The sequence below is a fragment of the Chrysemys picta genome, chromosome 7 (assembly GCF_011386835.1).
Source record: "Chrysemys picta bellii isolate R12L10 chromosome 7, ASM1138683v2, whole genome shotgun sequence".
Classification (NCBI taxonomy): domain Eukaryota; kingdom Metazoa; phylum Chordata; order Testudines; family Emydidae; genus Chrysemys; species Chrysemys picta.
Genome location: NC_088797.1, coordinates 111,799,550 through 111,814,651, shown reverse-complemented (window position 1 = coordinate 111,814,651; position 15,102 = coordinate 111,799,550). Strand labels below are relative to the sequence as shown.

Genomic DNA, 15,102 nt, shown 5'->3' with positions numbered 1-15,102 from the left:
TTTATGTACTATTGATGATCTGTCCCTAAGTACAGCAAACTAAACGTATTATGTGGAAATGCTATAGTGTGAAGAAGTGTTAACCTTCATGTTGTAGAAAGTTAACACAGTTAGAAAATACTAGATGGGGTGTGTGACGCTGGCTGACCAGGTGCCAGCTCATGCCAGAGCCCCAGGCCAATTCATTTGTATTAGTATAGATCAAAGTGATTGTTAAATGTATGAGACTGTATTTGGTGTTTAAACTTCATGAAAACTAGTGGGATGTTACTTGCATTGTTTTCACTTATCTGTATCCCGTTATAATGTAGTATCAAACATTTACATTGCGTGTACCCCTGTAACAAAATAATCCATCAAACAAGAAAGAAGCTTTGTGGAATTCAAATGAAGAACTTTAGCAGAAAAGTGCTAATTTCAAAGCAAGTAGTCATTGTGTGTGATGTTCGGAGGTCAAAGACTCAAAATGGATTCCTCATTCTCCGTCATCAAAAGAAAAGCCCATGTGGGCAGTGACTCTGTCAGCTTGTTTTCTGTGAGCAGAAGCTATAAGGAAAGATCCTGTATCTTTGGACTGTTTGGACTCTTACAAGGAAGTGTACCAGATGCAAAGCGCAGATCCCCAGAAACAATCTGGGAACCCTGAAAAGATTTTTGGGAAACTGTCAGTTTAGGGACATCACTGCCACCATCTGGAATTACAAACTATGGGTGTGTCTACACTACAAACTTAAGTTGACCTATATTAGGTCAATTTACAACCAACGCAGTAATTACTGTGGTGGTGCATGTCCATACTACCCTCCTTGGGTTGGTGGTGAGCATCCTCACCATGAGCACTTGCACTGACCTAACAGGGGCAGTGTGGGGAGCTGAGAGCCTGGTCTCTCAGTTCTGCTGGCAGCTCCACCCAACAGGCTCCCAGATTCCTGGCAGGCTTCCCCCCCTTTACTCCCCATTCCCCACAGGGGCGGGGTAGCCCCCTGGCGCTTCTTCCCCCTCTCCCATTCCCCACCGGGAGCAGGGGGAAGCCATCCAGGGTTTCTTACCTCCCTATCTCTTCCTGCTCCCTTTGGCGGTGCTACTCCTGGATGAGTATGGAGGACAGCAGACGTTGCATCTTGACAGAAATTCTGCCTGGTCCTTATGCAGGCCGTGCAAGTGGCTGGGGAAGCTGCTTGTCCCTTTTGATTTCCCTCCACCCTCCCTTTGTGCACGTGTGATAGGGCCAGGCAGAACCCTGCCCTCAGTGGGTCTGGGAATTCTGCAGAATTTCAGTAGGTTCTCTTAAATACAATTCTCTGATCCTGTTTTTTGTAGCAGTGTCAGAGAACCATATTCAAGAGAAGCTTGAAGCTGTCGGTGCAACTAATTATTGAGGGAATGGCTGTGACTCAGACTATGTGTCTGAAGAAGGGAGTAAGAGTAAGAATTCCCCTTCCCAAATGTGAGCGACCTAGATCTTGGGTCCAGGCATATCAGTGTAAGTGGGGCTACTCCTCTTGGAGCAGGTGGGCAGGGAAAGTTAGGGAATGGGCAAAGCCCTGGACTCAGCCTCCTCCCCTACTCACTGTGTAGATTAACTGAGCCAGTGCAGGGTATGTGATGATTTCTGCTAGTCTGGGTCAGCAGTAAATTGCTAGCTCCAAGGAGCAAGGGGTAGCAGGTGGTGTATGGTAACTCAGACGGGTGTCTTGGAGTCATAACACCTCCTGGAGCTCGCCTGCGTTGGTGGAACTTATGCACATCCCTTCCTTGCCGCTGTGTTTAAAGTCACAATCTAGCCCTGAACATACAGCAGCAAATCATCACACATTTTATAATTTACTCTCTTTTCCTACGCTTTGCTGAGGAACATCTGCTAATCTAAACTATACTGTGCTGTAGCTGTACATGTCCGACCTGACAGCTGCAGTGGAAGAAATAATGAATCTAAAGTCTGAATTTGTAATCACACTTAACTGGCAAAATACAACTCAGCAGTTTATGAGAAAGTCGTGTGTCCTTTCAGTTTTTGTAATGTGAGGACTGGGGGGGAAGGGTCATAGGCATAAAATTAGACCAGCCAGCTTTAGTTTGGTTCACAGATCTGTGTGTGCATGTTCAGGACATGTAGTCTGCATCTCTGCCAGTCTGCTCTGTTCTTGTGGTGAGACAGGCTATCAAAATGTACAGGACTCTTGTTCTCTGACAACTGAAAGCAAAAGGATGACTCATGGAGTAAGCTGCCACAGAATCAAGCTCACAGAGTAGATATTAGCATGTTGCCAGGTGAGATGGAAACTTTTAACCATTCTTAAATCATCATCAGTTTTGGATTTTTCAGGATTCCCCCCCCCCTTCTCTTTTTTAAATTTTCTTCCCTTTTTTTTCCAGGGTGAAAGACAAGAATTGTGAGAAACTAAAACACAATTACAGTTTAAGCTGAAATTAAACTAAAAAAATTTTTTTTTGGAATTTTTCTATTGAAAATTTTTAAAAATCAAAGTTGACATTTTTCTGTGGAAAATTTCAATGAAACTACATTTTTCAATGGAAAAATGTTTCAGTCAAAAAAATTTTAGTCAGCTATACTCACCACTCTCAGTAAAACTGCCAGCTGCTTCATGTCAGATTAGATTGTGGTTCCCTCACACAGCTGCATATGGTAGAGAAGCAGAGAGGAAGAAGCCTTCATAACCTTTGCTCGGCCTGTTCGAAGGCAGCCAAGAATCAAAGCCTCTGCCAGTGGGTGGAGTAGGCATGGCTACCATGATGGAAAGAGGGTGAAGAGTAGATGGAGCTATGGCTCTACTCCTTGCTCTCCACTGGCCAGTTTGCAATCAGGTCATGTGCCTTTCTGAAACACATTGTCAACTAGTGTTCCCCAGGGGACAATGCATCTTCCACTGCCCCATATAGCAGGCAGTGCTTAAGAGGTACAGTTTAGTCCTTGGATTGTGTTGAAAAATAAAGTCCAAAAGCTGCTGGTAATTGCATCCATGGCTAGATTGTGCTGCAGTTTCACAGTGTAGCAACTTATTCAATGAATAGTCTCATGTAAATCTATGAGATTACTCTCAACGTGAGGCACTACTCAGCCTGACTCTGGGTACCACAATCCTCTATTACATTTAACTGAGCGTTAGACTTGTGAGACCAAAGATCTTTTCTTTTCTTTTCTTTCCTTTTCTTTTCTTTAAACTAGTGTTTTTCCTCCAAGCTTCTGATGGTTATTCTGGTGGCAAATCTCTGTTCAGGACTTTCTTGTTGCAGAGGAAATAAGGATTGATGCTGCACAATTTACAGCATCCTCAGTTGCAGTAGTTATCGTCTCAGGTGGAATACATTGGAGCAGAAATCTATAATTCTGTCACTGTGGGGACAGAAAAGCTGTCTCTGGTTTTAATGTGTGAACAAGCACATGGAGGAATCGTATGACTCAACAGTCACTTTGTTAAAGGCCAGTGTTTAATTCACCAAAATCTGACTTTGGGAAACAACTTGTGGGGTATATTCCATTGGCGCAAATACTGAATCCCTTTCAATTGTGTCCCGTAGGCACAGAGTTGAGCAAGGGGTGGGCAGAGCTTCCCCAGGAGGAGCTCTGGGATGGGTTGTGCTCCAGCCCCCACAGAGGTCTCCAGTGGACAGTGGGGTAGGCCCAAGGCCTTAAAGAGGTGCAGCATGCTTCCCCTTCATTTCTGTTAGCTTGTGTTGAGGGGGAAAGACCCTGCATGCTCCCTGCACAAGGGAGATGGATACTCTCAGGGCCATTTAAATTGGGGTTACAGCTTCTTTGTGCCACCAGAAGGAACCAGAGGATTGGGCGATTTTTTACCATAGCTTCTGAAGTTATGTGGGTTATCCTAACTTGTTCCTATTTGATGACTTCTTTACTATTGCCTTTCTCTGCCTGCCTTAAGCTTGCAAACTTCTGGCTTTATCTCAACCTTCTTCAATTAAATATCTTACATGTCGAAGTGATCCTCTCAAGTAGGAATGCCTTCTTCTATCTCCTGCATGATACAGGCCTTCCACTTACCTCCACTATGTGAAGCTGCAGTGACAACCTTAATGCTGAAAGTTTTTTCTCCCAAATTGACCGCACTTATAAATCTCCATATCAGCAAGTGGTTATCAGTGCCTGTGTATAATCCTGGCCCACCACTCTCACAGTCTTTACCTGTGCCTTCATTGCCTGCTCTCTATTAGATTATTGCAATTCCCTTTGTGATTACATCCTAAAATAGCAACTCTCCAGAGGTCAGCAGTTGTGGGAAGCTGTACCCTGCCTTCTCAAGAATACAAAGTACAACCCCGTCGGCCCAACCTCAGATAACCTCATTGCTGCCTTATCCAGTTCAAGATACTATTCAAAATTGCCCTTGATTTTCTGAATCTCTCTGCTCCTCTCGTTTCCTCTGCTGAGCTAACACTGGCTAGATACTCTGTCCATTCACAGAATCTCGCCGTGTCCTCCTCTGGTCTTGCCATCTAGAACTGTCTTCTTGCATCTTTCAGCCTCTTCGGTTCTCCATTTCATTTCAAATCTCTGTTGTAATTATATATATCTATTTCCATTCTTTGCCTCTTAATATCTACCCCCCACTGCTAATTTTTAAATTGCTGAACTATATTTACAGTAACTCTCAAGTGTTTTGAAATACTTTTGAGCACAAAAACTACTGTATAGTAATATATTAGATAACTTTTCCTTCCTTCCTTCCTACCACCCCCAGAGGAACAGAGAGGAGAAAAGAGAGACAATGTCCACTAGAGTGACAGGTATAGATAGAAAAGTGGTCTGAGCACAGGACTCTGAGTCAGGATCTCCTGAATTCTAATGACAATTCTGCCAGTTGCCAATGGCAGCAACAAGGGCTTGGTTCAGTCTGTCTCGGGGTCCTTTTCTAGAATAAATAAAACTATGGCATGAGCACTTCCCCAGAGCTGTACTCTTATTTCTGGCTCTGGGAAATTAAAATATAAACTCCCTGGTCACCTTTCTAGGTGGTTCCTCCCCACTTATAAGCACCCAGGAGTCTTTGGAATATGGAACCATAAATACCTTTTGTTTGGGGAAAAGGAAAACCAAACACTAGATACAAGATAACACACTCTCTCTCTCTGTTGTATCTATAGCTATAATAAAATGAGCAAAAATGACTCCTGGTGAGCCAGGAGTATGACTCAGTCTCAAAGCAATCCCCACTCACCTAGATCCGCACCAACTGGTCCAATTGCAAGAGGTGATACTAGGAGAGGCGTAAGGGGATGGCTCTCCTCCACCTGGCTGGTCCAGTCTGGAGCTGTCTGCATCATCAAGACCTGCTCTGATGTGCAGCTTTCTGGTACAGTTATGTGACATTAGCTCTGCCACTGCTGGACTGGTAGGGGCTCTCTTTGAGGTGAACTTTGTGCAGCCGCCACCTGTTGGGGGTAGGGCCGGCTCCAGCTTTTTTGCCGCCCCAAGTGGCGAAGCGGGGAAAAAAAAAAGCCGATCAGTGGCACTTCGGCGGCAGCTCAAAGAGGAAGAGAGGGACTGAGGGACCTGCCGCCGAATTGCCACCGAAGACCCGTACGTGCCGCCCCTTTCCATTGGCCACCCCAAGCACCTGCTTCCTTCGCTGGTGCCTGGAGCCGGCTCTGGTTGGGGATACGACTGTCACCAGTGAAACTGGCTGTCACTATGAAGTCAGCTTGGTGCTGCTACTGGTTCAATTGGTCCGGTGCAGTCCAGTCCCAAAGAATCAGTCCACTCAGGGCGTTCAAAGTCTCCAGGTGGAGACCTGGAGCAGAACAGAGTCTTTGGATAGAGTTCCTGCTCCCTGGAAGAGAGCTGCTGGTCTCTTGGAGAGAGCCCTCTACCACCTTCCATCCTGTTCCTAGTTCCCTGCGAAGTTCGGGAGATCCCCTAATAATATCCTGCACAATCTCTGTGCCCTTTCATGAGTACAGTCACAGGAACAATCTATTACTACTTATACAATCCGACCATAAATTCCATCTGAAGCAATAAAACACAGTATGTGAAACCACAAGGGTAATCAACATTTTAAGTCATGGAAATGAAGCTGGCCAGAGCTGGCTTTCCTACTCTAGCTCTAAGCTTCTGGCTCTGGGGCTCACATTATTATCAGCTCTGACATTGCCTCTCTCTGTTGCCTTGGGCAAGTCACCAAAGCATTTAAGCACATACTTAACGCCATCCCCAATGAGCAAAAGCACTTGCATATGCGCTTCTCTTTATGCTTAGGTCCCATTGACTTCAAAGGTAGCATAGGTGGCAGACCCTCAGCTGGTGTAAATTGACACAGCTCCAGTGTGGCGCTATGACAAATTACGCCAGCAGGGGATCTGTCCCTTTGACTTCAGTGGAACTTAAGCATGTGCCTAAAGTTAAGCACATGCTCAGTAGGGATGGACTGCTGAATCAGGGCCGTAACAACTGTGTCTCACTTTCTTTATCTTTAAAATGAGGAACATCATTCTCTTTCACCTAGCTCAAAGGGCTTATTGTGAGGTGTAGCTCATATGTGTAAAGTGCCTTTGAAGATAAATAGTATTAGAAAAGTATAAAGTTGTCTGCTTAATTACCCGACTATCAGAAGGTTCAGAGGGGTTCCTGGGTAGCATCTAAGTCAGGAAGATCAAAGAAAAAAACAACCCAAGAGGTAATGGCTGCAGCTCTCACAATAAAGCTGATGAACTATGTTCAATCCCTATCCCGAAAAGCACTTAGTGAAAAAGTGTGAAATGGCAAATGTAAATTGCTATTCAAGCTCATTGCCATTATTATTTTACTTTATTTATTAAGGAGAATTTGTAGGACAGCCCCTCAGCTGGTGTAAATAAGTTTAGCTGCACTGACTTCAGTGGTGCTTTGCTGCTTTAAACCAAACAAGGATCTGCCCTGTATATATCTATCTATTAGAGATAATAATAAAAGAATTATTATCTGACTACTCACTATCACACAAGGTCAGAAATTAATTCTAAAGCTTATTTACAAATAAAAAAAAATGAAGTTCTTTTCCTGAGAAAGGAGAAATTCAGTGTTAAAAATCTTTATCATGATACTAAAATTAATTTAACAATAAGAGCTGATATTACATAACATTAGATTACATTAAGTAACATTAGATATTATGTGCTGTATATTACGCGCCTCAGCAGGTAGGCACAATGTTAAATGCACATATGAATAAACTTGTAGCATTTTGTAAATTGAAGCCATCAAGAGTGGAAATGCAGAACTCTGTAATGTAATTATTTGTTAAACGAAGTAATGAATAATATATAGTTTGATCTACAGTAGGTAATACTTAATCAGAATGTAAAAATATCGAATGATTCTAAGTTAATTAGAGTCGATATTAAGTATTAAAACTTCATTTTTATTTTTCCACTGGGAGTATTAGGAAAGGCTTCATGGTTCAGTAAATGAAGAAAGGTGACCCTTAGAACTGGTTGTGTAACAATGAGATGCCAAGGTACATCATGAAATAAAGTGTTTCTACCATATTTTTAATTAGGTTGGCACTGAGCCTGTCTGAGACTAAGGAAGATTTGTATGAAGTTATATTGCTCTTTGTTTCTCCCCCAAATCAGCAGCCAATGTATCACTGCCAGATAAAAAGTGAAAAGGTCATTTCCCCACTTAAGAATTTCTGAATCATTGAATAGCTAATTTGTACTATTAATTACTACCTTTTGTATGTGTAATTAGATTGAATTATAATTCTCCCTCTATTAATGGGAAAGGGGTGATAATGTGCAGATCTGAGTTCTCACTGGGCTAATGTCTTGTCAGATGACTATATACAAGATACCTAGGTTACAACAATTTGTGTACCACTGAATTTTGCTTCTTCTGTGAATTTTGTCTAATGTCCTAACTCAAATTTCATCTCAGGCTTCCAGGTTCAAGGCTACTGCATTAAGGTCCTTATTCAATAAAATACTTACAAGTGTGCTTAAATACATCTCTGTTCATCAAACAATTGATCACATTGCTTAAAGTTTTGCATGTATTTGATGAATCAGGGCCTAAGTACCTGAAATAGCTGAAGACTTAATTCTGTAGGCCTTACTCACACAATATAATTATTACTCATGTGATTAGTGCTATTGCCTTTAATGGGACGACTTCTTCTTCAAGTGATACTATGTAAAGGCTGTCAACCACCACCTTTCATCGTTCACAATCAGGAAAGAGGTGTAAAACAGCCACTCTCTTTTGGATACCAGTCCATCTGGCAGTGTATCTAGTGTAGCTGGCTCTCTTCCTCTCCCTTTCTGGTTTGCCTGTGATCTTGCCTGATAGTATGAGTGCTGGAATCGACTTACTCTGCGATCAGCAACCACAGAAAGATGCTATTCTCTTATCTAGAGTCTAAAATAATTGTGCTCTTTAAAAATACTTCAGATCACCTCATCATTCATAGTTTTGGTTATCCAGCTAATTTTTAACATTCTTCCGTAACAACAAAACTTGAACATTCTCAGTCATCTGTTTCATTTTTAACTGTTCAGCTCTCACACCTGTACAGGAGGGGTGACCATGTGTAGCACTTCAGCAATCTAATGAGGATGTGTAGTTTTATCTTTTGACAACACAGAAGTCTTTGGAAGTTGTTGAATGCATTTTTTGCAAGCTGTATCCTTCTCTTGATTTCTTCATTGTATCATCTGTCTGATAGTATTAGACTCCCTAAACAGGGGGAAACTATTCACTTGTTTCACCATTTGACTGTCAAAATATAGATGTTGCCTATCTTGTGCATAACTTTGTTTACTTATTATCCTACTTTTTGTCTTCCTAATGTTAATCGTCATGCCATATTTCTTTCTGGCATTGTTCAGGGCAGTAAGAATGTTCTCAAGTTCTGCCCTTGTTGAAGTGATGCAAACTAGGTCACTGGCATATCTTTTGTTGTTGATAGATATGCCATTGACATGTATGCTCTGGTAGGTGTCTTCTAAGCTTTTCCTTATTATACCTTCTACGTATATGTTGAATAGTTGCAGAGATAGGATGCAACCTTAGCATATACCTTTCTTGATACTGTAATACTCAGATAGTTCATTGTTCATTTGGATTGCTGCTTTCTATCCCCAATACCAGCTTTTTATTAACTGTAGATCTTGGAAGTCAATACTACATTCTTCAAGAATATATATATTCTTCTAATTTTGGATTTAATCAAATTTCCCTTTGCACTTCTAATATATGCTCATCTAAGATCCTCAGGGCAAAAATTGCCTTGTTCGTGCCTGCTCCAGGGCGGAAACCAAACTGACTTCTGCAAAATTCTCAGCTTGAGATATCTCTGTGTCAGTGATTTCAACAAAAATTTGAATGTGTGGCTTACCAGGCTTATAGAGTGGTGGTGTTTACATTCGCTAACATTATTTACCTTTTGCAGAGGAATGAAGATTGACTCTTAAAGTCCTCTGGAATTTCTCCTTGTGTATACATCCCGTTGAAAAATTTTAGTAAGTAAATTTTTGAATCTTCATTCAGGGATTGTAGCATTTTAACCACAACACCATCATCCCCGGCTGCTTTTCCTTGCTTTATACTTTTTGGCACTATTTCTATTTCGCACATTGTTATAGGTAGTGTTTTTTTCTTTTCCTCTTTTGAAATCTATATCTTCCAGTTTTTCAAAATCATCAATAAGTTCCTTCGTATATTCCATCTACCTTTCCAAGATGCTGTTGGTTTTGTGACATACTCTGCCATCCTTACTTTTAATACAGCTAATGGGACTTCTCATGTGAATAAAATACTACCAGGGCTGGTGAAAAGTTTTCTGACCAAATATTTTTCCTTCTGAAAATGCTGATTCATCAAAATCAAAATATTCTTTGGGAACATATCGATATCAATGAAATTTTATTTAGAACAGAGAAATTGAAATGTTCTACTCTGATTTTCATTTCAAAATAACTTTCTTTTAAAACATATTGTATGTTCTATTATAGACTATAAATTATTGAATAGAATGGAATATGAGTCAAAATAGAAACAAAACATTTTGCTTGACCTGAAACAAAACTTTACTGAACATTTCGTTTTGTGGGAAAATTTGAAAATTCAATGTTTTGGTCTAATTCAGAACAACAACAAATTTAGAAATTGCAGAATTTCCAGCTAAATGTAAATTCTGGTTACTGACCAGCTCTAAATACTACAACTCAATAGAAGTAAGATTTGCAGAATTGGGCCTTGGACCCTCAAGGAAATTAGTAAAAGGAATAAAAAGCACCTAAAGCAGGGACATAATCTTTACCATGGAATAATGTATATTGCAGGTCAATTAAAATGGGCATGCTACGTCTGTTAAAATTAATTGGTGGTCAGGTAATATTTTTTATTGGACCAACTTCTGTTGGTGAGAAACAAGTTTTTGAGCTTACACAGAGCTTTTCTTCAGGTTTAGGAAACTAACACATAGTGTCACTGCTAAATACATGGTAGAACAATGTGTATTTAGCAGTGGCACTCTGAGCTATTTTCGCAGCCCTGAAGAAGAGCTCTGTGTAAGCTCAAAAGCTTCTCTCTCTCATCAATAGATATTGGTCCAATGCAATGTATTACCTCACCCACATTGGCTCTCTAATATCCTGGGACCAACATGGGTACAACAACACTACATACAAAATTAATTGTGGCTATTCATGTGTATAGTATTGGAAAAATAATAAAATAATAATAAATAGACTATATCTCTAATGATAATGCAAAAAGATGTGCATACAGATTACTACTCAATGTGTAAAAGCAGCAAAGAGTCCAGTGGCACGTTATAGACTAACAGACGTATAGGAGCATGACCTTTCATGGGTGAATACCCACTTCTTCAGATGCATGAAGTATTCGGATGAATTCACCCATGAAAGCTCATGCTCCTATACGTCTGTTAGTCTATAAGGTGCCACAGGACTCTTTGCTGCTTTTACAGATCCAGACTAACACAGCTACCCCTTTGATACTCAATGTGTGTGAGAGATGTAGAATTAGACCTTCGGTATTTGTAATGAAACACTGATAACTATATGAGTAACTTACCGCAAGGATGGGTAAGTTCAAATGTTCTGGCTGTTTGTTTCAGGTTGGATAAGTTTATCCAAGCTTCTTTATTTTGAATATCATGCCGGAAACATCAGAAGATCAGACTTTCTTTCATGGAGTTTCCAGGAATGAAATTTATTTATTAAATTTTTAAAACAAAGTATTTACCTGTTGTCCCACTGATGAGAGCCACTGAGCATGCTGCCTTGTTCATTGATTAATACATATCTCCTTCCCCACTGTTTACTTTCTTGGCTTTAATATCCAGCGTTCATTTTAGGAAGTGAATTACTGATTGCGGGACTGGGTGATGGTTTTAGCATTGGCTTTATATATTTATTGATTTCTAGACTGGCTCTTCATTTCGTTCCTGATTAAAGGTACAGATATGTGAAAGAAACCTTGTTAACCCTGAGTAGCTGGTCCTGATCACAGTTTCTTGCAGTTTCTGCAGGCCTGATCTTGCATGGATGTAGAACAATCATTTATGCTGCTTGCAATCATATTTTTCATTTTTTCAGGTGGTATAGTTAGTAATGCACTTACATCATGGGAAATTCCAAAATGCACCATATTTGTAAATCTGATTGTGTTTATTTTAAATATACTTCATTTGGAAGAAGATAAAATGCCTCTAGAGATAAGTGGTAGTACATTTTCTGTTAGCTGATTGAACTGAATCAATGCTAAGTTAGTAATGACTGAAAACTGTTACTGTTTGATGAGTTTAAATTGTCTGTGTGAAATGGGTAGATCAGCCCCGTACATAAAAGCCACTTTCTTAATTGGCAATAACTTGCCCCCTTGTTGATCATCTCAATAAAATAGCCAACACAGAGACTTAACTATCCTTTCACCCCCAAAAAGGTCCCTTTAAAGCAGAGTTAATGCAAATTGGCAGGGCACTATAGGGAAACTTGCCCTTTAGTTGCTTTTATTGTTCCTGTTGGCTGGATAAAAAGAGGAACCCATTCTTCAGAGCTGTCAAGCCACCATCTCTCATCAGAAATAACCTCACCTAAAAATTAAGAAAATATTGACAGTGAAAAGAGAAAAACCCTGAGCTTCAGCCAACCAGATTTCTAGCATGTTTTGTATTATAACCCAGACGTGAACATTAACCTGCCACCATAACACCATGCAGGTGGAAGTGTGAGTTTGAAGGCCAGGACGGAACAGAGTGGGACCTAAGTAGGTTGTTAGTAAACGTGGAGGTTCTTGATTCTTTGACTTACCCTCCAAACAGTATTTTGCCACCCTCATCTGACATGACACCTGCAAATAGACAGGCATTTGTATTCAGCACATGGTAATATATTTGAAATGTTTATATAACTGAGAAGGTGACACAGGCTTCTATAGAATGGGGCAAAAACTCCACAAACATACCTCGCAGACATCAAATTTCTTTCACATGAGGAAATTATGATGCATGACCTTTCAAAAGGTTTCTCTAAAAAAATAAATCTGTCTGTCTGTCCCTCATTGAAATCAGTGGAGTCTTTCCATTCATGACAATGGGGTTTAGGTCATGGCACTATATTTTGACCAGTTGTAATTAGATTTCTATGCCATTGTCCGTAGTTGGCTTTCTAGAGGATTCTTCTCTTTGTGAAAAGTTATTGTGTATACTATGTGGAATGAGTAAGAAAAGTTTATTGTAGGATGCATATAAATGCACTAAGAGCACTGCTGAAGGCTAGGAATTATCTTTCTCACAGTCACACACTGACCATTTTCAGTGGGAGCTTTTTGCTGGTGCTTATTAGATCCTGGTACCGAATACCTGACATATATTTTGGGAATACTTTCATTATTATTTCTTAAACACCAAGGATGTGCTGAGCACTGTACAGGACAAAAATGAAGACAAGCCTCCCCCAAGAATCTAGAAGACAGACATAGATCTAATAAGACAAGATTCCTTGTTTCTATCATATACCTTTTGTTCTTTCCAGCTTACTCTATCTGCTATGTACTTGCAAACAGCAAATAGATATAAATTTGCCTAATCTAATTTGAGTTTCTACTCATCACCTTACTGGCTGGATTTATTTCTTTAGGAACTGGCTTGAATTAATGTCTGTCAGATCAGGCAAGAGAATTGGCATTGACTTTATTTATTGATTTCAAGATTAGCTCTTCATTTCTTTCCCACTGAAAGGTATAGAAACTATCTGATAAAAAGTTTGCTGGCCCTGAGTATTTGTGCCTCCTTATCAGCAGGCTTTTGCTACTTTGGCAGAATTGTCATTAGATTATGGTTTCAGTAGCAAAGTCATATTTCAGACTTTCTTATGCTTTCTTAGCTGTATTTCTATAAGAACTGGAGTTCTGTAGGAATGCTAATACTCTGTTTTCAATCACTGCCCTTTTGGTTTCAAGTATTTGTGTCTCATTGAAAGGAGTTAAGCATTCACCCCGAGATAAGATTTTTAAATTAGAATATACCTAAACAAGTGTACAGTGAAGATAACTTGCAAGAGATGTTTTTCTGTAGAATGTTGCAGGAAAAGGTTTGCAGAATCTTTTGAACATCTCTGTTACAGTGCATTGGTTCTGTCAGCTCTAAGGGACCTGCAGAAACTCACAGTCAGTTTTCAATCTTCTCACCTCTAGGATATGGTTGCATGTGATTGGGGTCTGGTGAGGCACTGACAGAGCTGAAAATCACAGGCTGGAGATGTAGAAACCCAGACTTAGAATAAGAAGAAAACTGTCCAAAACTTGTGAAGGTTTTGGACAACAATACAATCTCTTTGATCATCTTTTGCTGCATACATTTAACATTACTTAATTAGAAGTAATTGTGACACCTGATCCTGCCATGTGAACTCCCATTGGATGTTTTGAAGGTGGATCATTAAATGCTCTGGTCTAACGATGTACCAGAAAAATCAACAGAAATCAGTGCAAAGGAAAACCTTGGAAGAGACAAGGACAAGTTGACCTTAGTAATTTTAAATGAAACATTTCTGTTAGGCTGGGGCAAAAACAGACGAGGATAAAGGAGAATGATGGCACTACGGTTAAGGCACTGGTTTTATTCTTGGCTTTGCCATAGACTTCCTGTGTGACCTTGTGTGAGACACACAACTTCAATTTTCCATAAGTAGTACATAATGATACTTCATTTCCCCCACTCCTTTTCTCTTGTCCATGTAGGTTGTATTTATAAGCTCTTCAGGGCAGGAACCGCCTCTTACTATGTGTGCATAGAGCTGTTAGTGCAATGGGGCCCTGATCTTAATTGGTACTTTTAGGCACTACTGTTATATAAAATACTGATAATAGTGATGTAAGGAGCAGTTATAAGAAAGTACCACAATACTCTGCAGATAAAGTGCCCAATGTGACCGTGTACAATAATGATATTGCACTATTTTAGATGATTACATGGAAGACTGTAGGACTGGTTTCTGACAGAGCCAGAGAAAGTGTGGTGGTATAGAAGAAATTTTAAATAAAAATGAAGATATGAATTAATTTGTAAAAATGAAGCTTTCTGTGGTATCCAGTCTCTGTGCACATCCTATGCAACAAAACCAGCTGTAGACAAATACTTGACAGAAATCAGGGGTAATGTATTATATTGTGAAATGTTCAAAAGGAAGAAAGCTGCTCCAAAGTGTGTGTGTGTGTGTGTATTTTAAATGGCTGTAAGTCTGGATCACAGGGGGAAGCCTGACCTTCAAAAAGGTATAAAAGTTAGCACTCTCCTTTTCATCAGCAGAATTGTATTTGGCGGAAGAGCTATGTTCCATTTCCTGACCCATGCAGCAAAGTGCTGGGTAATATATATCGTTATGGAAGGAGGCAGCCGTTTCATTTCCATCCTTTTTCCACCCCACGACAATCAGACTTGCACCATCAGTTAATATTTTAGAGACCCTGTAGAGAAGATGAATCTTATTCAGTTTTTTGAAAGCTGTATATAATTGGTTGATGCAAATTTCACAGAGGCTAAATAGACCTTGGAGCTTTTTGCCCATTTTTATAATCATTCAGGGAATGTCTGGAGATCACCACTGGTGCTCTTC

The 15,102-nt window shown here is 40.1% G+C and overlaps 1 pseudogene; it reads right to left on the bottom strand.

Moving 5' to 3' along the window:
• LOC135972935 (zona pellucida sperm-binding protein 3-like) overlaps positions 1 to 9,595 on the bottom strand; it is a 30,370-nt pseudogene extending 20,775 nt beyond the window's left edge.
• Positions 9,596 to 15,102: the final 5,507 nt, after the last annotated feature.